The sequence below is a fragment of the Prionailurus viverrinus genome, chromosome D3 (genome assembly GCF_022837055.1).
Source record: "Prionailurus viverrinus isolate Anna chromosome D3, UM_Priviv_1.0, whole genome shotgun sequence".
Taxonomy (NCBI): domain Eukaryota; kingdom Metazoa; phylum Chordata; class Mammalia; order Carnivora; family Felidae; genus Prionailurus; species Prionailurus viverrinus.
Window position 1 is genome coordinate 49,890,206 of NC_062572.1, and position 12,775 is coordinate 49,902,980.

Sequence of the window (12,775 nt, forward strand, 5' to 3'; positions counted from 1 at the left end):
TCGCAGCTCCGGATTGTGCCTTCATGCTGTTAGCTTTAAAAAACTCAGCTAAGAGAACCTTTCATAATCGACTTTGCAGGGCAGTGATTTGGCTTTACAACTGATATAGCCTCTTTGAGTCATTACTGCACAGTTTTTCTTTCCATATTTAAGGAAAGAATCTTTTCACCTAAGTGACACAGTGAAAGCTGGAACAGTATATTCAGGAGGACCTTTGAGGCACTAGCTCCTAGGTGGGGGAAGATAGAATATAACTAAAGTTTATTTTCATATGCAGAAGAGACCAATTTATATATCTACATGCTTAGATAACCATATCTTTTTTTTTTTAAAGTTTAACTTCTTGTGTGTTAAGACTAAAAGAGGATTTTAAATTTAAGCTAGCTAAAATAAGTTCACTGCTTTTCTGGTACCAGAAATGAATAATGCTGCTTCCCTCACAGTCTTTAGATGTGTGATGGTTGTAGTTTTCAGTTAGAAGATTACCACTCATTCCCAGCAAATGCCAGAGTTGACCGATCAGAGGCATGCGATTCTTGCCTCTGACAAACGTAGTATTATCAGCATTCACACACTGTGTGAATGCTGCAGTTAGCTTGTGACCACTTTTTATGGAAGGGTCTACATGTTTGGGCTGTTTTTCATGATTTACGTAAAGATTTTGCTTTGTGACTCTTCAGCATATTGTAAATTTGAGTGTTCTGCTTTCTTTCCTCAACTGAAGGCGTCTTGGAGTTTTCAGTCGGGAAAAAAGGCACATCTCACATTCTTTGGAGTGAACTCTTCTCGTAATTATATTGTCTTCTGTTTATTTTATTAGTAGTATTTGGATCTCAGACCTGCAAAGATGGTATAGGAGTGAAGCATTTGATTCAAAATTTCAGTATCCCCCAGCAAAATGATAGGGGCTCTTTTGTAGCCAATGTTCTATTTGATCAAGAATGTTGTGGAAAGATCATGTTCTTCACTTTTGATGAAGTTCTGTTTCAGTTTTGTATTCTACAAGATATATATATTTAAGGCTATGCCGTGTATGCCACTGGATACATTTTCTGCCGGTTCTAAATTGTCATCCTGCATATACTTGTAAAGTACTTAATGAATGTGTTTGAATGAAATCACCTCCTAATTTGTTAAAAACTAAATTCTTGTCAGTGAAGATTGTTTAGAAACAGTCAAAAAAGTATTAAAATAGAGGAACTGTCAAGAGTGAAAACTTGCTGGTAAGTGGAAACTAATCAGTAATCACTGGTATACGTGCTATACACACTGTCATATTTATATTCTTTTTGTTGGTCATAATAGGTACCAAATAAGGAAAGGTTTCTAAGCGTAAATAATTTGTCCAATGCCAGACACCTCATGGGTGTCAGAGGGAATTTGGATCTAGGTCTGTTTACTCTTTTTTTTTTTTTTTTTAACGTTTATTTATTTTTGAGACAGAGAGAGACAGAGCATGAGCGGGGGAGGGTCAGAGAGAGAGGGAGACACAGAATCGGAAGTAGGCTCCAGGCTCCAAGCCATCAGCACAGAGCCCGATGCGGCGCTTGAACTCACAGACCGTGAGATCATGACCTGAGCCGAAGTCGGCCGCTTAACCGACTGAGCCACCCAGGCGCCCCTGGGTCTGTTTACTCTTTACACACTATGCTTACCACTTGGTGTGTGTGTAGACTATGCCTAATTGAGTGTCAGAGCTAAGAGTGACAAAATTTTAGAGCCTAATCTTTTGTACACAAAGAAACCAAAACTGAAACTTACCAGAGCTGCATAGCCATAAACCAAGACCACAACCTAGGTGTGCACTACAGTAAAAACACTTTAGGCTATTGACCATGGAGAAACTTCCACTACAGAGGACATAAACTGCCTTTAGGAATTGTTATTTACAGAGGAGGTGGGAAGATGCTTTGAAGAGCAGCTTTTGGGAATTTCAGCTGGTGGGTGGCAGAAAAGCATACTAACATTTGTGCTCTCGTTAGTGCACAGTAAGATAACCAATAGTTGAGGAATGAAATGAAAACACAGTAAAAGTTATGAGTCTTGTACTATTTCTTTGATATCCTGAGGATTAGCAATTGATTACTCAGGGATGCTTAAGACATATAGAAGTCCACTCTTCTTTTTCCAAGATAATGAATACTTTAAGTATTTCATTTCTGTTTACTTCAGCATTTTCTCAATGAACAGAACTAGTTTTTAAAAATATATGTATGCACCACAAGTTTTTCTAGGGAGCAGGGGCTGGAAATAAAAAGGGGAGGCATTGTGAGGAAATGAAAGAAGCTGTAGCAAAGCTCTGAAAATTATTCTGTTGAATGTTTTTGGTAATTTCTTTGGTCTTCTTGGTCTTCTCTTTTTTGAACATGTGGGATTTTAGGCCAGACTGTGGCTCTTTCTGTTTTTGGTATTCTGTGTCTCTTCTGTCACTTGTTTGAGAATGATGATCAAGGATTTGGTTGCTTCTGTTAGGTCATAAACTGTGGTAGATTCTGTTTGACGGTCGTACTGTACAGAAGTTAGTGAAAGTAACTTGTAAAATGCTTCAGGTCTTTTTTCATCACCTCCTTCATGCTGAGACATGGCATAGGATTTGGATCTTAGATTCCTGAACCAGTTACTGGAAAAGCTAGTGCTTCTTGTTTCTACCCTGGCTTCATCAAAAGGATATTACATGAGGGTAGGGACTCTTGGCTTTATTATCCAGAGTATTGCATGACGGTAGGGACCCTGACTTTATTATCCAGCACCTAGCTAAGTTCCTTGCTCAGAGGAAGCTGGAGAATTTGAATGCACATATTACTATATGTGGAGAGATCAGAGGGCAATAGGGCTGCAACCCCTAAGGGGTTCCAAGGGCCATTACACATATCAGTGTATTTTATTCTTGATTGCTTTGCTTATTCTGCTTATAAAAGTGACATATGTTCTTGTAAAAAAAAAAAAAAAAGCAATACTGAAGTGTAATACACCCTTCACCAGAGTATTACTATTAACAATTTGTTATCCTTTTCATGTTAGTACGTATAAATCTTCCTCATTTTTAAAAAAATTCCTTAGTAGTCCATTGTATCAAAGTACCATCATTTTTTGACCACTCTCCTGTTCTAGACATCGATATTGTTTGCACTACTTTCTGTTATTATAAATGATGCTATAATAAACATCTTGGTGTATTTTTGTGCAGTTCTATAAATGTGTATTTTAAAGAATAAATTGCTAGAAGTGGAATTGCTGGTTCAAAAGGTAATCTTTTAATAGGATTACCAAATTTTTATCCCCAGAAAATTGTTCAAATGCGTAATCAACAATGTTAATACTTAATTTTAAAAGGGTACCTATGGAATCCAATAGTGATTTTCCGGACTTAACTTTAATTAACGTTAATAAAAGATGAGCCCTATAATTGAGTGGAGAGAGATAGACTTTAAATGTAGAAAAATGTGGCTGGATGATAATGTTATAGATTTTTTTACTTACTGAATAACTGTGCCCAAGAGGGCTCTTGTTTTTGTGAAGTAAAGTAAATAGTATACGATAGCTGGGAAGGTGTAGTTCAGGGCCACAGAGTAAGGAATAAGTGTGCTGATCAAATTTGTAGATAACAAGGGGCTTGGAGAGTTAGCCTTTGTGGAAAGTAGTGAAGTGTAGCAATATAGGGCAGAACATTGGCCTTGGAATCAGACCTGGATTTGAATCCCAGCTCTACCACCTATTAGCTTTGTGATCTTGGGCAAGTTTATTAACCTCATCCTCAATATCAGTTTTCTTATGTCTAAAATTGGATCATACCTTCTTCACAGAAGTATCATATGGATTAACTAAGATAAGTATATAGGTCTACATGTTGCAGAACTCTAGGGAACACCATTTGTGTGGAATACAGAGTTGCATAGCAGGCATGTCTGGAGTATTTAAGGTACCTGTATAGCAGTTGGCTATAGGTACTCTGGGCACTGTTGATCTAATACGTATGACATCCACCAAATTCACTGTAATTTAAGAGGTTGGATTTCTGGGTGGCTCAGTTGGTTAAGCATCCGACTCTTAATCTCAACTCAGATATTGATCTCAGAGTCATGAGTTCAAGCCCTGCATTGGTCTCCATGCAAAAAGATGGATTTTGAAATAACCTCAATGTCTATGTGTCCCCATTTTTATATGTTTGTTATAGACAATTTGGAAAATACTGAAAAATTATCCTCAGATATTTTAAGTGTATCTTTTAGTCTCTCTCCTTTTTTTATGTAAACTTTATGGAGCTACAGTTTTTTACATGTACATTTATTTTAAAATGGAAACCATTTACAGTAAGTTTTGAAAAATTTGACAAAGGTATAGCCACCATTCCAAGATATAGAACATTTCACTCCCCTAAAGCTTTTAGTTTCTTTGAGAAAAAAATGTATGTGTGCTTCCTCTAATTTTACATAATTGGGATTCTATTGTATAATTTTTATATCCTGCTTTTCACTTACCATTATATAGTGACTATTTGTATTTTATAACCTCAGAAACTTAATTTTAATGGGTGTATAATCCATTATTTAACATTTTCTCTATTCATTTAGGTTGCCTATGCTTTTTTTGTTTAAAAAGTTACTTATAGGGGCACCTGGGTGGCTCATTTGGTTAAGCATCTGACTTCAGCTCAGGTCATAATCTTCCAATCATGGGTTCAAGCACTGCATCGAGCTCTGTGCTGACAGCTCAGAGCCTGGAGCCAACTTCTGATTCTGTGTCTCCCTTTCTGTCTACCCTTCTCCCACTTTTTCGTTCTCTCTCTCTCTCTCAAAATAAATAAACATTAAAAAAAACTAAAAAGAAACATTAAAAAAAGAAAATTACTTACAAATAAAAGTATATCAAATGTTCTGTATTTAGATTGTGGTGTGTGTGTTGATTATTTTCTTGGGACAGATAATAAGAACTTTGGAATTTCTCGATCAAGGAAATAAGAGTGCTTTAAAGTTATTCATATATTTTTTTAACTTATATATGTCAGTGTTAAGTATATGCTAGGTTCTATGCTCATTACCACGAATGCAGTGGTAAATAAGGTAGACACAGTTCCTCTCCTGAAAATCAAATAGATTCTGAGAATTTCCATAGATTATTCCGGGCTTAATTTTTCTCCAACAGTATTCTTTTTGTAAACTAATACATGCACATATAAAAACAAATATGACAAGTTAAAAAAAAAAGTAAAATCACCTGGAAACATCCTACTTTTAAAAGGTGAAATTTAGTAAAGGTAAATAGAAGTTCTGTTTTGACAAATCAATGGTGTAAATGGAGGATAGAGGAGATGTGCCATAACTGATAGTAGAATCTGGGATAAAAACTTACTGATTGATTTTAATTTTTTCTTTTACTCACTCAAAGAATTATTAGACTGAGAGAGAAATTTAAGTGACTTTAAGCTTAATAAGGGAAACTGATTTGAAATATTAAAGGAATTGGGGCCATGGTGCCTGAGCAAGAATACAACTTTGGGTATGTTTAGCTGCCTTTAAGTGTTCAAAGTACTGTCCTATGGTAATGAAAGTAAGCTTATTTTGTGAGATTGCACAAGGGAACATCCTATCTCTGAATATTAATGGGAAGAATATTTTGATTCCATATTAAGAAATAACTTTGTATTTCTAATCTACTTGTGAAGGTAGATCTACTCTCTACCTTCCTAATTCTGGACTTATTTCAATAGAGACTAGAAGGTCACCAGTCAGGCAGTTATGTATAGATGTGAAGTTATAATAGATGAATTCTAAAGTTTTTCTGATTCTTAGATTTGGATGGGCCTGCTATTCTTTCAGTATTTACTATTTACCATTGCTGGGAATATGGACAAATTAGAACCACCATCTGGATCAACTTGCAACCAAGACAAAATAGGAAAGGCAACTTGGCATATAATAGTTCACTGGGCAGATGAATAGAGTATGTTAAATTATGTACCAGATAGAAGGTGGATACCAGACCACTTTACACTTTTTAAAAAAATTTTTTTTTTTTTTTTTAGCGTTTATTTATTATTGACAGGCAGACACAGAGCGTGAGCAGGGGAGGGGTGGAGAGAGGGGGAGACACAGAATCCGAAGTAGGCTCTAGGCTCTGAGCTGTCAGCACAGAGCCTGACGCAGGGCTCGAACTCACAAACTGCGAGATCATGACCTGAGCTGAAGTTAATCACTTAACCAACTGAGCCACCCAGGCGCCCCTACACTTTTAACATCTTAATATTTTTAGAGGAAAGGTGCTCTGTAACCTAATGTGTAATTAAATTTTTTTAACATTTCTGTAGGATAAGTAGGCAAAACTGTGTATCCTTTTATGTTTGGAAAATGAATCATATTTATTAGGATTTGATTCAGAGGCTTGGTAGGTGGTTTTCACAAAAGAGACTAATGTTCAGTTTCCTTTGTATGTTTTTAAGTGCGTTTCATTAGGTTGTTGCTCATTGGAATTGGACTTTTGGGATAAACATTTCAGTCAGAAGAGCATTGACTTTAGATGAGCTCTTGTTATTTTATTCTCAGTATTGTCTGTCTGCAACTATTCTAATATTACTTCCAACTGCTGTTTTGAGTACTTATTAGAAGAAAAGTTTGTATTGTAGACCTTTTGACATTAATAACAACTAGTACAATTGATAACTTTAAAATTCAAAAGTCTGCTCAAAAGTATTGTCTTATTTAATCCCCTTTAATGATCCTACAAGGTAAGTAGTAAGTCTCTTGATCCACAAATATGAAGTGTCCATTTATTTAGGTCTTTTTTTTTTTTTTTTTAATGTGTATTTATTTGAGAGAGAAAATGAGTGAGGGAGGAGCAGAGAGAGAGGGAGACACAGAATCAGAAGCAGGCTCCAGGCTCGAGCTCTCAGCACAGAGACCAATGAGGGGCTTGAACTCACGAACCGTGATATCATGACCTGAGCCGAAGTGGGACACTTAACTGACTGAGCCACTTGATTTATTTAGGTCTTTAATTTCCTTCAACAGCATTTTGTAGTTTCTAGGGGCACCTGGGTGGCTCAGTTGGTTAAGTGTCCCACTCTTTATTTCACCTCAGATCATGATCTCAGGGTCATAAGATCCAACCCCCCACCCCTGCTCCAGGCTCCACCAATAAGTGTAGATACTGCTGAAGAGTCTCTCTCCACCCATCCCCTGCTCACGTGTCAACGCCCTCTATTTCTCTCTCAAAAAAAATTTAAATAGCTTTGTGTAGTTTCCGCAGTATCGGTGTTATACTTACTTTGTTAAACTTGCCAGTATATTACTCTTTTTGGTGCTATTGTAAATGAAATTGTTTTCTTTGTTCCGTTTAGTCATTCATTGCAAATGTATATAAAAATACAGCTGATTTTTATATATTCTGTATCCTGCTGCCTAGCTGAACTTGTTTATTGGTTTTAATATTTTTTCATGGATTTATAGGATATCTGTATATAAGATTGTATTATCTGTGAATGGATAATTTTACTTCTTTCTTTGGATGCCTTTTATTTCATTTTCTTGCTTAATTGCCCTGGTTAGAACTCTGAATACAATGTGGAATAGAAGCAGTGATTGCAGGAATCCTTGTCTCATTCCTTATCAGTAATCTTTGTCTTGTTCCTAATCTTAAAGGGAAATCATTTAGTCCTTCACCATGACATATGATGTTAGGTGTGAGTCTTTTATAGATCTCTTTTATCAGTTTGAGGAGGTTTGCTTTTATTCCTATTTTATTGAGTGTTTTCATCATGATAAAAGGGGTGTTAGATTTTGTCAAATGCTTTTTTTGCATCTGTTGAGATGATCATGTGGTTTTGTCCTATTTTGATAGGTTGTTTTGTAGTAACTTTTTTATTTTAGACCAGCCTTATGCAGTGAGATAGATATTACGTGATATTACTTTTTTGTGCTACTGGATTCAGTTTGCTAGTACTTTGTTGGAAATTTTTGTATCTATATTCATAAGACATATTGGTCTCTGTTTTCTTGTGATGTCCTTGTCTAGTTTTGGTATCATGGTAATACTGACCTTGCAGAATGAGTTGAGACGTGCTTCGTTCTTTTCTACTTTTTTGGAAGAGTTTGTGAATGATTTGTATCAAGTTTTCCTTGGATTTTTGATAGACTTCACCAGTGAAGCCATCTGGACTTGGGCGTATCTTGTGGACACTTTTTGATTAATAATTAAATTCATTTGTTGGACCTATTCAAGTTGCCTATTTTCTTAAGTCAGTTATAGTAGTTTTTGTTTTTAGGAATTTGCCTATTTCATGTATGTCATCTAATTTATGGATTTACAGTTGCTTACAGTATTCCTTTATCCATCTTTCTATAAGACTAATAGTAATATCCTCTTTTTTTTTTTTTTTTTTTTTTTCCATTCTTGGTTTTAGTAGTTTGAGCAGTCTGGTAAATGTTTTTCAGTTTTGTTGGTCTTTTCCCAGAACCAACTTTTGCTTTTCTTTTTCTCCTTTGTTTTTATACTCTATTTAATTCTGCTTTAATCTTCATTGTTTTCTTTTCATCTGCTTGCTTTAGTTTTTATTTTGCTGCCCCCCCAACCCTGTATCTTAAGATGGAAGTTTAAGTTATTGATTTGAATATTTTTTCTTTTTAAATACCATCATTTATAACTATAAATGTCCCACTAAACCCTGCTTTAGCTGCATTCTATAAATTTTGGTATATTATGTCTTCATTTTTACTCCTTTCAAAGTATTTTCCAATTTCCCTTGTGATTTCTTCATTGACCAACTGATTACTTAGAAGTAATTCATTTCTAAATATTTGTGAATTCCCTCAATTTCTTTTTGTTACTGATTTCAAATTTCATTCCATTGTAGTTGGAGACTATACATTGTATGATTTTAGTCTTTTTAAATTTATTGGAGCTTATTTTATGTCCTAACATTGAGAATGTTCCATGTGCACTTATGGAGAATGCTGTTGTTGGGTGGAGTATTCTATGGATGTGTTTGGTTGGTTGGTTTATAGTATTGATCAAGTATTTGATTTCCTTGTTGATTTCTATATAGTTGTCTATCCGTTGTGGAAAGTGGGGTATTGAAATCTCTCAACTATTATCATTGAATTTCTGTTTTTCACTTCACTTACATCAGCTTTGCTTTGTATATTTTGGGCTTTGTTTTTGGGTACATATTAATATTCCTGACCCATTGGGTGTTACATCAGTTATAAAATGCCCCTCTTTATCTCTAGTAACATACTTAGTCTATTTTGTCTAATATTGGTCTGACCACTCTAGTTTTCTTATGGTTGCTGTTGTATATCTTTTTTTTTTTTAAGTTTATTTATTTTGAGAAAGAGAATATGAGCAGGGGAGGAGCAGAGAGAGAGAGAGAGAGAGAGAGAGAATTCCAACAATTCCACTATCCGTGCAGAGCCTGATATGGGACTTGAACTCACAAACCATGAGGTCATGACTTGAGCCGAAATCATGACAATATAAATGTATGTTAATTCTGCTTTCTTCTCTTAATTTAAAAAATTGTTTAAAAACCAGTTGTATAGAACAGTATGTATATAATTATATTGTTGGGCCTATACCATTAAAATAATATATTTGTGAATAACAACAGAAAGTGAGTAGGAGTAAAGTTGTATTGCACTAAGGAAATTACCTTAGATGAAATCTCAAATCCATAGGAACAAATGAAGAAAACCAGAAATGGCGAATGCAAAAGTAATGAAACAAATGCTACAAATACATCCTTTGCTCCTTTCTTCTGTCAGTTTCTTTAAAAACCATACAGTTACATTATGTGATAATAACAAGGTATTGTTGGGTTTCTAATATATCTAGATACAATATATAGAACAATAATAGCACAAAAATAAAAGAGGAAAATGAGCTAAATAGGAGAAATGTTTCTATATCTCACCCAAATAAGTTAATACAGATGTGAAATAAATTCTAATACGATATATATTGCAAACTCTATTGTAGCCTATAGAACCTCTAAATATATGTATTGAAAAATTATAAAGAAATATAAGTGTTACACTAGAAAATATTCACTTAATGCAGATGAAATCAGGGGGAAAAAAGAGAGAAACAAAAAGGAGAGGAAATATACAGCAACAAAAATAAATGGCACACCTAAACCCAACTATATATCATGCAATGTGAATGGTCTAAATAATTCAATCAAAAGGCAAAAATGTCTGGGCTCCTGGGTGGCTCAGTCAGCCACTATTTCTTTGAATGTTTTTCTGTTTCTTTACCTCTCTCTCTTTATGTTTCTCTTGTTCTCCCTCTCTGGTACTCACATTATGCCCATGTTGTGGTGCCTGTCAGTGTTCCACATTTCTCTGAGGCTCTGTTCATTTTTCTTTATTCTTTTTTCCTCTCCTTTCTTTGGATTTAATAATCTGTTGATCTATCTTCAAGTTCACTGATCTTTCTTCTACTTACTCAGTTTCACTGTCAAACCCCTCTAGTGAATTTTTTGTTATTGTGTTTTTTAACTACAGAAGTTATTTTTTATGGTACCTATCTCTCTAGGGATAGTCTCTATTTGGTGATCTCATCATACCTTCCTTTGCTTTTTTAAGATGGTTTCCTTTTGTCTTTTGAACAAATATATAATGTTTACTTTGAAGTTTCTGTTGTTAGATCTAACATCTAGTCTCTCTCGTGGGTGGTTTCTGTTGCTTTGCCTTTTTTTCCTGTGTGTCACACTTTTCTTTTTTTTTGCACGTACTGTAATTTGCTATTCAAAAGTAATATATTGTAGCAACTCTGGGTACTGTCCCCTATTCCCTTGAGTGTATTATTGTTGTTTGGCTAGATTATTTTAGTGAAATCTATTTTCCCTACAATGGGAAGCCTCTGATGTTGCACCTCAGAGGGCACAGCCTTGGTTGTAGCAGGGCTCTCTCTGACTTTCTCTGAATCCTGTTTAGCTGTGCCTCTCTGTTGATAACCATACCTAGCTATTAAGCTCTATTGGTTGCCAGCCAATTGCCCTATTTTTTTCAACAATGCCCTAGAGCCTAGCTTGCTCCACAGTCTGATCCAATTAAATTTAGTGGTTTACTGGTTAATTTTTTAGGTTTATTGTTACACGTTTGTTCTGACATCAAGAAGACCCTTCTTAGTTATCTCTTTATCTGGTTCTCTCTGGTAAACTAGAGCTAGGCCTGTTGCCTATCTTTTATGGGTCATGAAGCTACCATCCTTCTTTTAATTGTTTATTGTATTTGAGAGTACTCTTACCTTTGAGTTTGCCCATGCTGTGTTGAAATAAAGTCAGCTTCTCTGGGGAGATATTTGGAGTGGGGACCAGGACTGTGGCATACTTCTCTCTGGGCAATATCCCTGCTTTAGGAGTGGGGTACTAGGCATGGGTGGTAGCCTTTGATCTTACCTGCTTACCTCTCCCAGCGTGGAATAACTCCTACAAAATAACTAGGGTGAAGGACACTGGGGTCCAGATATTTTTAGTGTTCCATCCCTGAGGTGTAGAGCCTTCCTTTTATGAGTAGAGATGAGTAAAAGAAGAAGCCTGGAAACTTTTGGATACACTTATCTCAAATTTGTCCTCTGTTGTATGCAGCTCATTGTGGGGGAGATCAGAAATGCTGGTGGCCTGCTCCTTCCAGGAAGATACCATAGCCTCAACTGGGAGCTTGGGAGAGGAAGAGGCCCTGTGTTGACCACACTGCCTGATGTGAGAAGGAAAAGGGAGCAGGTCATGGTTCAGATGCCACAGATTCTTGCTGTTCTTACTGAGTTTTAGTAAATCCTCTTTAATAATGGTGTAGTCATTTTCTGTATGCCTTCAGGCAATTTCCAAAGACTCTAAATGATTTAAAAAAAAAATTTTTTTTTTAACTTTAATTTTTTTTTTCAACATTTTTTATTTATTTTTGGGACAGAGAGAGACAGAGCATGAACGGGGGAGGGGCAGAGAGAGAGGGAGACACAGAATCGGAAACAGGCTCCAGGCTCCGAGCCATCAGCCCAGAGCCTGACGCAGGGCTCGAACTCACGGACCGCGAGATCGTGACCTGGCTGAAGTCGGGCGCTTAACTGACTGCGCCACCCAGACGCCCCTCTAAATGATGTTTTTAAAAATAATTTTCACCAGTTATGCTTGCTTTGCTAGGGGGCAGGTTTGTTGAGCTCTTGATGCTCCCATTCCAGAAATGGAACATCAGCTGTGAATATTCTCGTTTGTGCCTCCTACTGACATGGACAAGAATTTCTTTAGATTAGAAATACTACTGGGTTAGAGAGTACAAATGGGAATCAGTTTGGCACAATCATGTAAAGTTGAACAAAGCAATTCTACCATGTTACATTACCAATCATCAGGATGTTAGAGTTCTTGTTGCTGCACATCTAACACTTAATGTTGTCTTTGGACTTCTTAATTTTTGCCCATCTAGGTAGATATAAAGTGATATCTCACTGTGGTCTTAATTTACCTTTCCCTGTCATTGGCATCTGTGTTTTGTTCATTTTTGATATTCATTCTTCAAACATAAGTGAACTAAAATTTTTTTTTTTTTTCCGTTTGGTAGTTTGTTTTTTTGCTTGGTAGTGTCTTTTGGTAAACAAAAGTTTTTTTTGGTATAGTAGAATGTGTCAAATTTATTTAAGAAAGTCTCCCTATCCCAAGTTCAGAAAGACAATTTTGTATATTATCTAAGAGTTTCAAAGGTTTTACTTTTTGCCTTTGTATTCTTAATGCCCTAGGGGTTTTGTGTGTGGTATGACACTTTTAATCTTTTCCATGTAAATAACT

The 12,775-nt window shown here is 35.7% G+C and overlaps 1 protein-coding gene across 8 annotated transcripts in view; it reads left to right on the forward strand.

The window, feature by feature from the left end:
* The window catches only part of TAF4B (TATA-box binding protein associated factor 4b), a 179,162-nt gene that overhangs the window by 861 nt on the left and 165,526 nt on the right, over positions 1-12,775 (forward strand). Inside the window, exon 2 of one of the 8 annotated variants that reach the window (XM_047828518.1) lies at positions 11,582-11,695. The exons of the other annotated variants lie outside the window; for them this stretch is intronic. The gene's annotated coding sequence lies outside the window, so the exon portion shown is untranslated. The remainder of the gene's footprint in view (positions 1-11,581; positions 11,696-12,775) is intronic. 8 annotated transcript variants of the gene reach the window in all.